We start from the raw sequence: 14453 nt of genomic DNA on the forward strand, positions 1-14453 counted from the left end.
GCCACAGCCTCTGGAAATAGCTTATTCCCTAATATCTCCACTCGTCTAGCCACTTGTTCTAAGAGCCTGTTTTGACGCAGCCACCAGGTGACTTCCATTCTCATTCACCTCCTCTTGAACTCGCTGGGCAATTGAATTCCCCATTCTGCCCCTGAGCTGTCTGGTTCACTGGCAGCAAGGCAGGTCCGCCCTGTTGTGTTAATAGCAGCCAGGCGGCAGCCGGAGCTTTGGTTTACTTTGCCAGCCCTGTCCCCTTCCCCTGTAAATCTCTGTTCCGACAGTGGGTGCTGGGGATGGAGGGCTGCACATGTGGACACCCACAGGAGTGAAACGCAATGACCTCCACCCTCCTGCCACCTTTGCAATCTAGGAGCTTTCAGACTGACGTCTCCCTGAGCTGGGTCACACTAACGTACACTGTGCAGCTTAGCTCAGCCCGGCCCCGAAGTGCGAGTGAGTCCCGCAAGCAGCTATCAAGGTTAACCCTTTCATGTCCAGGGATTCCCTGAATGCAGGAAGGATAGTCAAGTGGTTAGAGTACTGACCTGGGACTTGAGGCCTGGGTTAAATTCCCTGCTGGAACACAAATTTTTACGTGACCTTGGGCAGGTCACTTAATCTCTCTGTGCTTCCATTCCCTACTGGAACAGTGAGGGGCTTGGCTGCTACAATAGTGACATATAACAAAGATCATGCTAAAGGCACACTAGATCGAACAGCTGGTGCACTAGCCCACAAAGCCCAGCAGTGAAAGTGATCTAACAGAACAAAGCTTTATGGACGCTCCAGTCCCTAGCACTTTAAGTTGCTACGCACTGCTAAAGCCCACCAGTTTAAGGCCCAACGCACTGTCTGGCAACTGGGATTGCCTTGAGTTGCTTACTCCTGTTCTTCTGCCCTCCCTGTGTAACCGCTTCTCTTGGGACCATCAGTCCCAGCAGGTAACTGCTCCTCACTTGAGCATTATCTCGCACACACCAGCGTGAGGAGCTGTTCATCTGGGCATATCATCCCAATGCAAAGAAACCACTCCTAGATTTACTCTGTCCACCCTGGAGGAATTGTTCATGACTGAGCCATCCCTTCCCACTCCAGCCCCCGAGTAGTTGTTCCTAGTAAAGTTATATCCACTCCTACTTGAGCCATCTCTTTCCCATCCCCACTGCATCATTGCTCTAAATGAGCCATGTCCCTCCATCTCCGCTCCAGTCCACAGCTTTCCTTGCAGTCCCGGCTGAATCAGGGCTTGTGGCCTTGCCTGGCTTTGAAGAAGCACATGAGGGTCCCTGCAGAATGCCTGTTGACTGGATTCCCTATGGAAAAACTATGATGGAGACCATGACCCTCCAGCTTAACAGTAGGGGTCCAGGGAGTGGCATCTACAAGTGCTTGTGTAAAGCACATTCACCATTACTAGCCATGCTCTCAGGAGAGCAGCTTTACCTAGTAAGTTCTACTATTGATGAGCTGGGAATTAAAACCACTCAGGACTTTGCAGCCTGTGAAAAGGGATGTTAAGTGGGGAATGACAGGGAGATGAATCAGCCTTAGCTCAGCCTGTATTTCTGTAGCAATAATTCCTGATGATAAAAGGCAGGAATCACTGAGGAAACGTCCAAGTTCTCAGCAGAGGAGGCGGGGAAAAGGAGAATGAAAATGTCCCTGGATTTGGCTGCCTCCACGTGAGCTCTGCTCAGTCTCAGAACAGATGCGGTCAGACGCTGTAGTGCTGTGTAATTGGGGAGGGGAGAAAGCAATCAGGGCCTTCCCCACTAGCCTATATACACCCACGTAATTCCCACTGAAGTCAGTGGGAGTTTTGCTTGCTTAAACCTGCCAGATTGGGCGCTTTGGATGGTGTCTCATCCCATGGCTGCCCTCGCTGGTGAGCGAAATTCACCCCAGCACAGAGGCCTATGCACCACCTAAGTACTTGTGTTGGGAATGAAGGAGTGCTTGAGCCTTGCGCTGCTCCCCTGCACGGTGGATTTCATCCTACATGTAGCTATGCTGCACGGGGACTGGCACCTCCAGGAGCCTCAGTGATGGCTTTGTCAGGTGAGCTGATAGAATGGAGCATCTCGAAGCCATGCTGAGCTAGCCTGAGCTGGGCAATCACAGACCCGCCAAGCCTGTGGGCTCCTTGTGTATCCCATCAAGGGAAACAAGGGAAGGCGCTTCCGAGACTACTGATTAGGTTCTGCCCTTACTCCGGCTGAGTAGCGACAGATAGGTCTGAGCTAACCCCAAGTGAAATCCCTGGGGGAGTCTCTGCCTTGGAGTAGTTTGACTTCAATGGTGGTATTGTAGGTGGGCCAGGTGGGCAGGATTGAGCCCCCAACAATTAAATGGCTGAAGGGGAGTGAAGAGACGTGTTATGTCCCTTCTATCCTGGCATGCAGAGGGCTGGTCCGGGGCAATTTAGGATACTGACACTAGATGTCTGCTCAAGCCTAATTTTGAAGCCCAGCCCAGACCTAAACCCAAGCTGAGCATACCTGACCCAAACCCAACCCAAGAGTGTCAAGTCATCTTCAGACCCAACCTGAACCGGACACGTCCCCTAGAACATGTCAGTGCTGCCGCCTCATCCTTAGGGCTCAGCCTGGTGGGGGCTTCTCGCTCCCCATCCCCATTGCCCATCTCTGTCGGCCGTCTCCTTTGTTGTTTTGCAAGCGAGTGCAGCAAAGGGGGGGTGGCCAGCAGAAGCAGTCCACGCAGCTGCTGCCACTGGGTCGACCCCCTGGGCAGGAGGTGCTCAGAGACCATCTGAGCCCGCATGGGTCAGGCTGTTTTCATATCCAACCTGGCCTGAATGCGACACTTTTCGTTGGGTCCTGTCTGGTTCAGGATGGGTCTCCAGGCTCTAACTGACAGCATCCTGCTTTGTCTGGTTAATGTCCTGTAGGTTGGCCTGGCTGGGCATAAGTAAAAGTTTTTCAAATTGCACCCAGCCAGGCCAACATACCAACCAGTTGCCATCCACCCAGCTGGAGAAGGCAGGGAAGGAGCTGCGGGATCCACACTGGAGAGGTGGTATGGCTGATGGTTTGTAGCAGACCATCCTGACCAGTGACCCAACAAGACCTGAGCTGCCTTCTCAGCTCCCGAACGAGTGGTTCTGGCTGGGTGTGTAGTCCTTGAGGCTGGCATGTGCCATGCTGGGCTAGTCACATTGACAACAGGATGGTGTGAAAAACCGCTGGGCTGTAGTTCTGCAGACAGCATGTCACCAGGCAGCTGTCAGAGGGCCAGGGATCCGTGCAGCTTCTGCTCTCTCCTCTCAGCTCAGACACTGAGAAATTAACTCTTCTTCCTTGCAGGCTCCCAATGGTGCCCACGCCATGTGCAGGAATTGCACAATCTTCAGATTAAGGATGATGTATGTGATTGGCACGTCGGCCCCCTAGGCTAGTCATGTAAACACTGATATCAGCTAACCATGTGGCAAACAGCTGTGGCTCGTTCTCCTTGCTGCCCCTGGAGAGGTGCCACTGGTGGATGATCTTATTGGCCAGCACACCGCTGCAAGTGAGCACGTACGTCCCTGACTGGTACCCAGGCTACAAAATGCCCCAATTTCAGCTCTCCCTGGGTTAGTAACAGGTATGAAAAGTACTTGGGGGTGAGGTGCGGCTCCTGAGTCTGAATGTAAGTTGTTCCATGTTGCCTCGCTGTGGTTGACACAAGATAACAGCTCTAAATATATTGTAGATCTAATCGGAAATGGAATGGGCTCAGTGCCCAGCCAGCATCACTTCTGAGGGTGACTCACTGAACCTGGAGGTAGGATAACTGGAGCATGACTAGGGCTGGGTAGAGAATTTCTCACCACTGGCTAAAATCCTCCAGCTGAGAGGTTCTCAGGCCCTGGTCTGTGGAGAGCAGGCAGGTCACGTGGTTCGGGCTCGTCATCCTTTCCAGCTGTTAAACTGCATTAAAAGAAACTACAAAGCCATTAGCCATTTCCCCGTGGCTGCTGTGTGATGATGGCCAATGAGAGGGGAGGTGGCTCAGAGCTTTTGTGAATAGGAGGAGGTAGGTATGAGATGGCCTCTTTGATGAGATGTGGTCTATGCTCTGAATTAGTCAGAGACCCCTCCTCTGGCTCACCCCCCTGAGAAGCAGGGGAAGTGACCCCTTCTGGGATAGAAACAGCACAGCTGGAATAAGTGACGTTTGTCATTTCAACTTACCATGCCAGGTGGCTTGTCGATGACTGACTACGCAAGGCTTCAGAGTAGCAGCTGTGTTAGTCTGTATCCGCAAAAAGAAGAACAGGAGTACTTGTGGCACCTTAGAGACTAACAAATTTATTAGAGCATAAGCTTTCGTGGACTACAGCCCACTTACGCAAGGCTGTGCTCTGAGGCAGGGGCTGGCTTTGCAGTGCGGGAGGAGGTGGGCTCCTCCAGGGAGGGAAGCTGCCTATACTCTGGATGGGATTAAAGCTCTTAGCATTGGCCTAACTGCTCTCCCATTGAAGTCAGTGATCAAATGCACATTCACTACACCGGGAGCAGAGTTAGACCAACACTGAGCACGGTGAAAGCCCTGCTCTGTGGGCAGGAGGGAGATAAGATTGCTCCATGTCTGGAGCATGTTCAATGGCAGCACTTACAGCTGCTCTAGTCCACATGGACTGGGAGAGTGGGGGCATGGAGTTGCCCCTCCCTGCCCAGCTGTACCCTCACAGGGCCTGGAACTCTGCCAGTAACACTGGCCAGTTTCTCTAGCCCATGCTTCAGGGCTCACTCCAGTCTCCAGCTCCCTTGCCCAGGGCAGCTATAATAGTTGATGTAACAGAGTCAGCTAGTGAAGCCGTTTTGGTAATGAAACCCACTCCCTCCCGCCTCTTTAACCCCCTTGTGATATGAAAACAAGGAGACCATGAGCTTGTCCCAAGTTAATTTACATGTGTGTTCATCCTGTGAAACTCATGGCCACATGATGCCAGCAGATCAAACAGGGTTTAAAACAGGGAGATGAGATTTTTAAGCTACTAATATGTCTTGTTCTTATGCACGGTGTAAGTGTAATGTTGGAGGCAGAAGGTGATAGTGTGTCGGGGTCAGGAAGGAATTGAGCTGAGTGTCTAATGTGAGCGTTTCACTTGATACTGAAGCATCAGGTACGGGCTACCATCAGAGTCAAGATACCAGATGGGAGGGGCCAAGGATCCTATCCTGAAAGGCAAACCCTCTGAAGGAAACCTCAATCGGAATAATAGTGGTTTGCCCTGATCATCCATTGATCTCAAAGCACTTTAGCGAGGAAGCCAGTTATCATTTTACACATGGGGAAACTGAGGCACAGAGCACATGCACACAGCAGGTCAGTGCACTAGAACTCTGCTCTCCTGACTCCTAGCCTGGAGCCCTAGCCACTGGCCTATACTGCCTCCCTTTTTTACAGTGCTTTGAAAAAAGCCAACCCACAGTGGGATTATTCCCAGCCAAGTGCTAACTCCATGTCTGGGGGAGGTTATGAGGTCAACTGTCAAGCGCAGTAGGAGTACTGGTGCCTTTGCCATAGAATGCAATGAAGAATCCATCTAACTCCCTTTCCTCATTACGTCTAGGATGGCTGCTCCTGTTGTCAGGCTCTGCTCACCTTGGGCAAGGTCACTTCTTCGGGACTTGCCTGTCTGCCTCTGACAGGAGCCATATATCAGCCGGGTGTATTGGCAGCCTCATGCCAGTAGATAGCAGTGAAGAGTGCAGAGCTGTTGGCCAAAGAAGGCAGGGAGGGGAAAAAGCCCAGGGCCAGCTCCCTGTGGTACATTTCCTAGTGTTTATTTTCAGGCTAAGCAATGGGTCTTCCTCCTCCTCCTTGGGGAGGACTCCCTCGTCTATGGCCTAATGCAGTAGATCTTGCTGCCCGGAAGTTTCTGTTGTACATTTCCCCTCTTTAAATTTTCTCTCTTCCTACTTACGCTTTCCAAAACCTACACCGGAGGGAGCAGTGCATCTCTGTCCTGCATTCTCTCTAATCACGAGGGGCTAGATCTAAAGCTGGTATCAATCAGGGGAGCTCCACTGATTTCAGTGAAACCATGTCAATTTACCCCATCTGAGGAGCCAGATTAGTGTACGAAAAGCATTCCAGATTTACACCACAGAATTTCGTCCCTTCTTTGCAGCTCGCAGTTCCTTTTGTCGTGTCACTCCTCCCAACAGGTGACATGGGGCATGAAAACGCTATTTTCAGAGTGGTTTTGCATGAAGAAATCCACTGTGAGGCGTTCCCTTGCAGTGCACCCCGGCAGCTTCCAAACGGGAAGGGCTCACTCAAGCACAGCCAGGAGTTGCCACCGCTCAGCTAGGCGATGTTTGTTTACAGCTTCCTTGTGACGAAGGCAGCAGGACAATTACCCTCCTGCCTGGCAGGGCCTGGGGAGAAGTGGGTAGAGAAGCACTGAGGGCGGAGGTGTGCAAACGCTTTCAAGGCAGTGACAGGCACATCTACAATAATAAGTAGCCATTAGCACGTAAGCAGAGTTTTGCTTGGATTGCTTTTGACAGGATGTCGTTAGTCTGATGTATATGTGGCTGAGGAGTATTTATAATGTGCTCTCAATGCAGCCAAATTGCTCTTTAATTTGGTGAAACCAATAAGTTGTTTTTATGAATCCCCATAGTTCAGCATGTGGCATTTTCATACTACAGGAGCACTGATGGGCTTTTCTCTGCAGCTGTGTCTAGGCCCTGAAAACTCAGTGAGGAGTGTGCGGGACAGGACGTGTGTGTATTCTTAGTGCTTGTGTCTGCTAAGGGGGCTGATTCAAAGCCCATTGAAATCCGGGACAAGATTCCCTCTGACTGCAATGGGCTTTGGATCAAGCCTGGAACTGGTGCTAATGTGGCATGGCACAGCTGGGGTTTTTACTCTGGGTTTCCATACCTCCTACTAGCAAGCAGGGGCTGGAGCCGTACCCCAATCACGGACACAGAAGGGTCTGATGGAAGCTGTGTCCCCTGCCAGGTCTTTCTGATGGCGCCATCAGATTCTGCACACTTTAAGCATTTGTTTAAGAATTAAAATTGGACCAACACCTTACAGAGTACTCACTAGTTTGGGGTGCGTCTGTTTTGGGGTGTCCAGCTTGAGACACCAAGGGCCTGTTTTCTTAGAAAGTGCTCAGCACCTGCAGCTGCCATTGATGTCCACACTTCTGCAAATCAGAGCCAAGAGGACAGATTTTTCAAGTGCTGAAGCCTCCCGGCTGGGGCCAGATTTTCCAAGGAGCTCTTCTGAAAATCAGGTCTAGTGACTAGAGCATTGATTGGCACCCAGGATACATGGATTCTGTTCCTGGCTCTTCCATGGACCTGCTGAGTGAGCTTGGGCAAGGCACTGCCCTTCTCAGTGCCTCAGTTTCCCTATCTGTAAAATGGGGATAATGACCTCCTTTGTAAAACACTTTGAAAAGTGCTATATAAGAGATGGTGGTGGTGTTGATTATTCTGGGGGAGGGGGCTCAGTCCAGCAAAGCACTTAAGAACATGCTTAAATCTATCCCTGTTCAACAAAGCATTTAAACATGCATTTAAGTTCCAGTAAAGCCAATGATGCTTGAAGTTAAGCGTATGGTTAAGCGCTGTGGTGAATGGCGGGGCCATGATGCCTACATGGGAACTGGGCTGTTTTGGGAATTTGGTCCCAATTTGTGGAGCCAAGCACTTGAAAATGTGGCCCAAGAGTCTACCATTCAGATCTCCCAAAACGTCAGGTTTCTAAAATCTGAGGCCATTAGGGAAAATATCAGCTTTCCTTTCCACCCCTGCCAGAAGTGGTGGAAAACCTTCTGAATATGACCCAGTGCTGGTCAATCTGAGTCTGGAAACCAGACACAAAGAATTGATTTTAGAGGGATAAATTGACTTCATGCCCCCATTCAGCTCAATGGGTGTTTACTCTTGAAATCTAATGATAATTGCATAAGGGCCTAATCTCCTGAAATGAGTGGTAAAATTCACATTAATTTCCATGGCTGCAGGGCCAATCCCTAAATGTCATTGTTAACTCTTTGGTTGCTGGACATCCAGCAATTCTGGACATTTGGCCATACCCACAATGCTATGCTATATTTTATGATATTATCGCTTCCCTATCTGACCCCTGGGCCCTATGCACCTGTGTAAAGACCCTGCTCCTTCCAGGGGGCTGCTATTTATCTGACCCACACCCTGTAGGTGGTATTGATTCCAGAGTAAATGTGGGGTTTCTATCCCTCCTGCCAGGAAAAAAATGAAAAATAGTGCTGTCATCCTCCTGGAGTGAGAGCGAGAGGGGAAGGCTGGAGGGTAAGAGGGAAATACAGGAAAAAACCTGCTAAGAGAAGTCAGCTGGATAATCTCATTGAATGCTGACTCCGGCTGGCTGATGCGCTCAGAGCAGATGAAATTAGCCTAGCAGGAATTGATGCTATGCAGTACTCTCTCCCTACTCTTGGACACACCGGGTTTACTCTGCAATTTAGTTTACAGTTCCATAAGGCAAGGAGACACAGCAACTGAAAAGAGTGAAGCAGACAGACTATGACAGCAGTGCTGGCCAGCAAAGCCATTGCTAAGGAACTAGGGTCAAGGTAGGGTATAACTGAGGGGGATACAATGAATTGAAGCGGGAACAAGAGGTTGGCTATCAGGAAAATATTCCTACCACTGAAGATCAATATAACTTAGAGAATTTTTTCACTTCAAGGTCCCAGAAGCAAAGACAAGGTTTTCATCTCGAGGCCAAAAGACCAAAAACATCAAGACACTTGATCACGGCCTTGGATAGACCAAGAGACTACCTACACTTGATCTTAGCTCTAAGGAGCCATAGACCATGGAACAGTCTTCAATGGAAGACGTTTCTTGGGCCATTTAAAATTGGGCTGGACAAAGGGAACAATTGTGCATTGACTGAGAGCTGGATTAGTTGATGTCTCTCATCATCATCAAGGTTAAGTATCCTCACACCTTCTTGTAAACTGTCTGGAATGGGCCATCTTGATTATCACCACAAAAGTTTTTTTTTCTTCTGCTGATAATAGCTCATCTTAATTAATTAAAAAGAAGAACAGGAGTACTTGTGGCACCTTAGAGACTAACAAATTTATTAGAGCATAAGCTTTCGTGGACTACAGCCCACTTCTTCGGATGCATATGCATCCGAAGAAGTGGGCTGTAGTCCACGAAAGCTTATGCTCTAATAAATTTGTTAGTCTCTAAGGTGCCACAAGTACTCCTGTTCTTCTTTTTGCGGATACAGACTAACACGGCTGTTACTCTGAAACTTAATTAATTAGCCTCTTAGAGTGGGTAGGGCAACCCCCACCTTTTCATGTTCTCTGTATGTATATATATCTCCTTACTATATGTTCCATTCTATGCCTCCGATGAAGTGGGCTGTAGCCCACGAAAGCTTATGCTCAAATAAATTTGTTACTCTCTAAGGTGCCACAAGTACTCCTGTTCTTTTTTTAAATAGTTAGGCTTGGAGTAGCGCTCACTGTCTTCTATGTGTTAGAAACCTCCAGAATTCTGCCAGAGCAGCAGTGTGTACGTAACCAGCCTGGCATGTTTGTGTATTGTATAGATAGGTAACATGGGTACTTGGGACCTGGTTGTGCCCTTGGGGTTCCTTCATGTTGTTTTTGTTGCGTAAAGAGCAAAAGATCCAGCAGCTGCTCTCAGCAAACTTGGAGCCTTCCCAGACAGCTCCCTGGGCATCTTGGTGTGAAGCTACTTTCACAAGGCACCATCTTGCTGTCCTCTTTGCCATGAGCTTCCTCCAGCCTGCCCTCATGATCGATTTCTCTTGGCTTTAACTTTCTCTGTGACGAGTAATGCCGCAAGCCCATAAGGATCAAGGGCCAGCATGCACACTCCCCTCCTCTTTACTGCGAACCAGTGAGGCAGTGTTTAATGAAGACTCTTGCCATATCTCCTGAGCTCTTCAGCACTGATAACTTACATGTCATAATCCAGCCTGTCTCAGACTGAAATGGCTGGGCAACTAAAATCTTCCTGAAACACTCTCAGACCTTCAGCTGCAGCGAAGCTTCCAGATCTCATCGTCCACATGCAGGTAATAGTGCCACTGACGTCAGTGGCAGTAACAGGCACACAGAGACTGCAGCGTCACATGCCACGTGGCTGGAGCCTTTCCTCTGAAAACCTTCCTTCCGCCTCCCAGCCCTGTATAGATGATAACCAGAGGCACCTTCTGACTATTGACAAATAAGCACTAAAATTCAATACATCCATCTCTCTCAAGCTCCCTGGCTGCATGCCTCCAGTCAGGAAAAGCAAGATAAGGCTGTTTGTTGGCTTGTGGGGAAAGGAACTCGTTGAGAACTGAGATGGTATCTAGCCAGGAGGTGATGGAGCACCCACTGTCACCAGGGGAGCTACGGCATAGGAGGTTGCCCATTCACATACTAACTAAACCCACCCCACTTAGTTTATGAGCACTGCTGTGATCATATTCCCAGGCGTTGGGTTTCATTGCAGAAGGATTTCTACATGCAGGGGGAGGTATTAAACTGGCAGAATGACATGTTCTGAGTATTGCCAATTCTGAGCATTCAAAAATCAGGAGTGGCTTAAAAATTATTAGGTTTTAAAAAAATCTTTGGGTTCTTTTTAATTGTCTTTTGGTTTTTGAGCCATGTGGGTAAAATCGGGTCATATTTTCAAGCTTCTCTCTGCAATCAGGAGGGCTAAAAACTTAATTTTTAAAGGGAGAGCTGAGATTCTCAGGTAATCACTGGATTCCAGATGCTCCCGCTTTAAGAAAAGTACCAAATATTACGAGACTTGAGATAAAACTGTGAGAGTTGGCAACACTGCCATTAAACATATGGTCATAGTGAGTCACTGGCTAATCTGGGATCATCCCAAATGGCACTGAAAATGCAGAAACCAGCATGTCCTCGTGCTTTCTCCCATGTCCTTGCTGACTGGTCTGGTGGTAAGAAAGCAGCAAAAAATCCTCCAGCCATTCCCATGTTTATGAATCTTAAGCAGCGATAAGGAGTGCAAAGAGGGCTCTTTCTTGCAGCAGTTTGCATTGTGACTGGCTTTTCAAAAGGTTTTTGTTTGTGTCTGTTTTGCAAAGGCACGTGGGCTGTATTTTACCACAGGGATTCTGTTCCCAGCCAGTAATTACTGGTTAAATCTGGTCAAATGATGGTGGTTAGCTGGGCATGTTTGAGAATGGATAACCTTGTGTATTACTTGCACGGAGTAACAGCAGGGGCCAGGATGTGCTGTGTTTACAATGCTGCTGAGGCACCTGAATCGGCACAGCCTGTAGTAAGCCTCTTGGGATAATTGAACCAAGTTTCCTACTTGTTCTGACTGATTTATTTAGCAAATGCAATGCGTATTTAACCAGGTAGGATATGTGCAGTGCATGGAAGGGGCTCCATCAAGATACTATTGTAGTGGATGGCAAAACTCTCATTGACTTCAGTGGAAGTAGGTTCATTCCCAACAGCTGAGCATCCACAGTGCTAGAGGTGGGGTGCCTTCCCCAACCCCCACAGAGGCAGGGGTGGCAGGAGGGTTCCCCTTCCCTTGAGAGTAATGGGGCAGCAGCTAGGGTGAATCTGATTGGGAAGGTGGGCCAGGTTCACTGCACTCTTCTGTCACATTGAATCCTCTCTTGGGAGGACCCTCCAGAGCAGTGGATCTTGGTGTTAGTGCCCTCTGCAATACGCTATGAAGTTCACACATTTCAGAGATATTGTTTCAGGCTCTCTGCAAACTCAGGCAGACAATACTGCATCAGTTGTGCTTGTGTAACATTCTCAAGGTTTTTCTTTGCAACCACAAGAGCTAGAAACTCTTTTAAGGAAAGATGGAATTCTAACGTTATCACCTGGCCCCAGGGCCACTGGCCCACAGTGCTTCGGCCTTAATCCAGCCCTGGAAGTGGTTAGAGCAGGGGAGTGGGAACTTGCTAGGTTCTGGTCTCAAGTTCTGACATTGACTCATTGCATGACCTTGGGCAAGTCATGTCACCAGTCTGTGCATCAGTTTTCCCAGCTGTAAAACTAGGCGAATACTACTTCCTTATCTCACAAGCGTGCAGTGAGCCCTCCTTGACAATTATATTTCAATGTGCTTTGAGATCCTTGGATGGAATGTAAATTATTATTTGTAGCGATGCTTTAAGGTAAAAACTTTAATGTGGGATCAGTTTTGAGCAAATCATTCTAAGCATGTGTGACCTTGACTAGCCCCGCCAAGCAGAGCAGGAAGGTGGTTTCTTGGTGTGTATGGTTTTGTTTTTCACCAGAGAAGCTGATCCCCCAGAGCTTATGTCTAATGCAACTGTAAATAAAGATCCCTTAGAAATGTTACTACCTCTCATCTCAATGTTAAGTGGTAGGAGCATTTGTAAATGCCATAACATAAAGAAATTTAGTGGACTAGATTCCATAATCAGTTTAATTGCTGTAAATCTGGAGTAACAGAGCAGAAATTGGCCCTACTTTTTGAATGAGAAAATTAGGTTGAAATTTGCCAGAGATATTCTTCATGTAGGAAGCAGGCTTCAGCTGAAGTTTGTTCCCTCTTTGGGGCAGGGATGGTCTCTTGGCTCTGTGTTTGTATAGAGCCTAGCACAATGGGTCCTACTCCATGACTGGGACTCCCACATGCTACAGCAATACAAATAAGAATAACATCACCCTTGTAAGGTATTTCCAATAATTTTCAGATGAGGAAACTAAGGTACAGAGATGTTAAGAGACTTGTCCAAGATCACAGACTGAGCCAGTGGCGGGGGCTTTGATTTGGGAAAGCACGTGTTTAAATCCATCGCCATTCAGGAGAACACTTCACTTTAAAGTTAAGCATGTGCTGAATTGCTGTCCTGAATCGGTGCCAAAGTTGGAGAGATGACTGACTCCCAGTCCTCTGCTTACTAGAGGACCTCTTTGCTTTGGATAGCAGCACATCAATCAATGCCTTGATCTGGTGAACCTTGCTTTTGCTTAGTGTCACTCTGAGGAGCGACACAAGTTGCTGACCTGCAAGTCAGTGTGTACTGAGCTGGTGCTGTAATTTCCAACAATATACACCACTCGGGGAGACAGCTGTACGTTAGGGCTGATATACTTACTTCTCCATCATCGGGTTACAGCTTTGATGTCAATTTTGCTGTGATCAATTTCACCTTCTCAAAGGGATAAAGGTCCCCCTCCCCCGCTCTTCCCAGGATGGGATCACTCTCAATGCAATAGCAGCAGGGAGTGTCGGTGCTGAGAGTTTCTTCCTTTTACTGAAGAGTTGTCAGGCTGCTGAAGCCCGCTCTGTAATATTTATTTAAATGATCACATATCTTCCACCCTTTCATTAGGAAGGGAACATTCACCCCTCTCAGTAAAGAAGGAGGGTCCGTGCAGTACGGTAGCAGTGACTCATGCTGCTGGAGCTAGGGGTCAAATAATGTTACTTTCCAGGCATTAGACAGACGGTGGGAATTAAAAGCTTTACCTGGAAACTGGCTCTGTATCCCCAAGCCTGCTTTTGTCTCCTGGCCCAATTAATACCTCTCACTATTTTTGTGTCTCTACCTACTGTATTGTTGGCTTGTGAGCACGTGTGTAGGTCAGGTCTGCTACCTGATTACGTAGCCAGCCTAATCCACACTCAAAGAAACACATGGCAAATCTGGTGGAGTACAGACAGTACTCTAGTATAATCCTGTATACTGTGGCCTGGACATTCCAGCCCATGTAAGTGGGGGCGAAGGAGCGAAATGCTAGGGGATGAGTTGGTTGGTAGGAAGAGTTTATTGTAAATAATCCTGTGCTTTGGTTTGCAGGTTGTAAGGTCTGATCCTAAGCACATTGACTTCAACAGGCTTTGGATCAGTCCCACAGCCAACAGAGCTATTAGGTTATCTAGGCAGTTTCCAGCAAGAGATTTTTTCTAATACTTTGTCCAGCCCAGTTCGAAAGGCCCCCAGCACAGGGCTCCCACCCCTTCCCTCTGGGAGACAATCCCATAACGTAGTAGAGCTGGGAATAGTTAACCTCAACTTCCCTTTTCTTAATTCGATCCTACTCCTACTTCCACCCTCTTTGTAGAACCCCATCCTGGCCATGGTGCTTGTTCACACCCTTCCAATCGTGGTGGGTAGTGACAGTCCTATCACGCCTTAGGGCTTGATGCTGACAACCTCCTCAGAGTTTTTGAACACCTCCTCTGCTGCTGGTCCTGGGAGCTTGGGAGTCTCCCATTTGGCCCCTGATCCTGGCTTTGCCAAGTGGGTTCAGGGTGACCAGATAGCAACTGTGGAAAAACGGGACAGGGGGTGGGGGGTAACAGGCGCCTATATAAGAAAAAGTCCCCAAAAATGGGACTGTCCCTATAAAAATGGGACATCTGGTCACCCTAAGTGGGTTAGACTTCCAAGAATCATAAATTTACTACTGTAGGTTACAT

The sequence above is a fragment of the Malaclemys terrapin genome, chromosome 18 (assembly GCF_027887155.1).
Source record: "Malaclemys terrapin pileata isolate rMalTer1 chromosome 18, rMalTer1.hap1, whole genome shotgun sequence".
Taxonomy (NCBI): domain Eukaryota; kingdom Metazoa; phylum Chordata; order Testudines; family Emydidae; genus Malaclemys; species Malaclemys terrapin.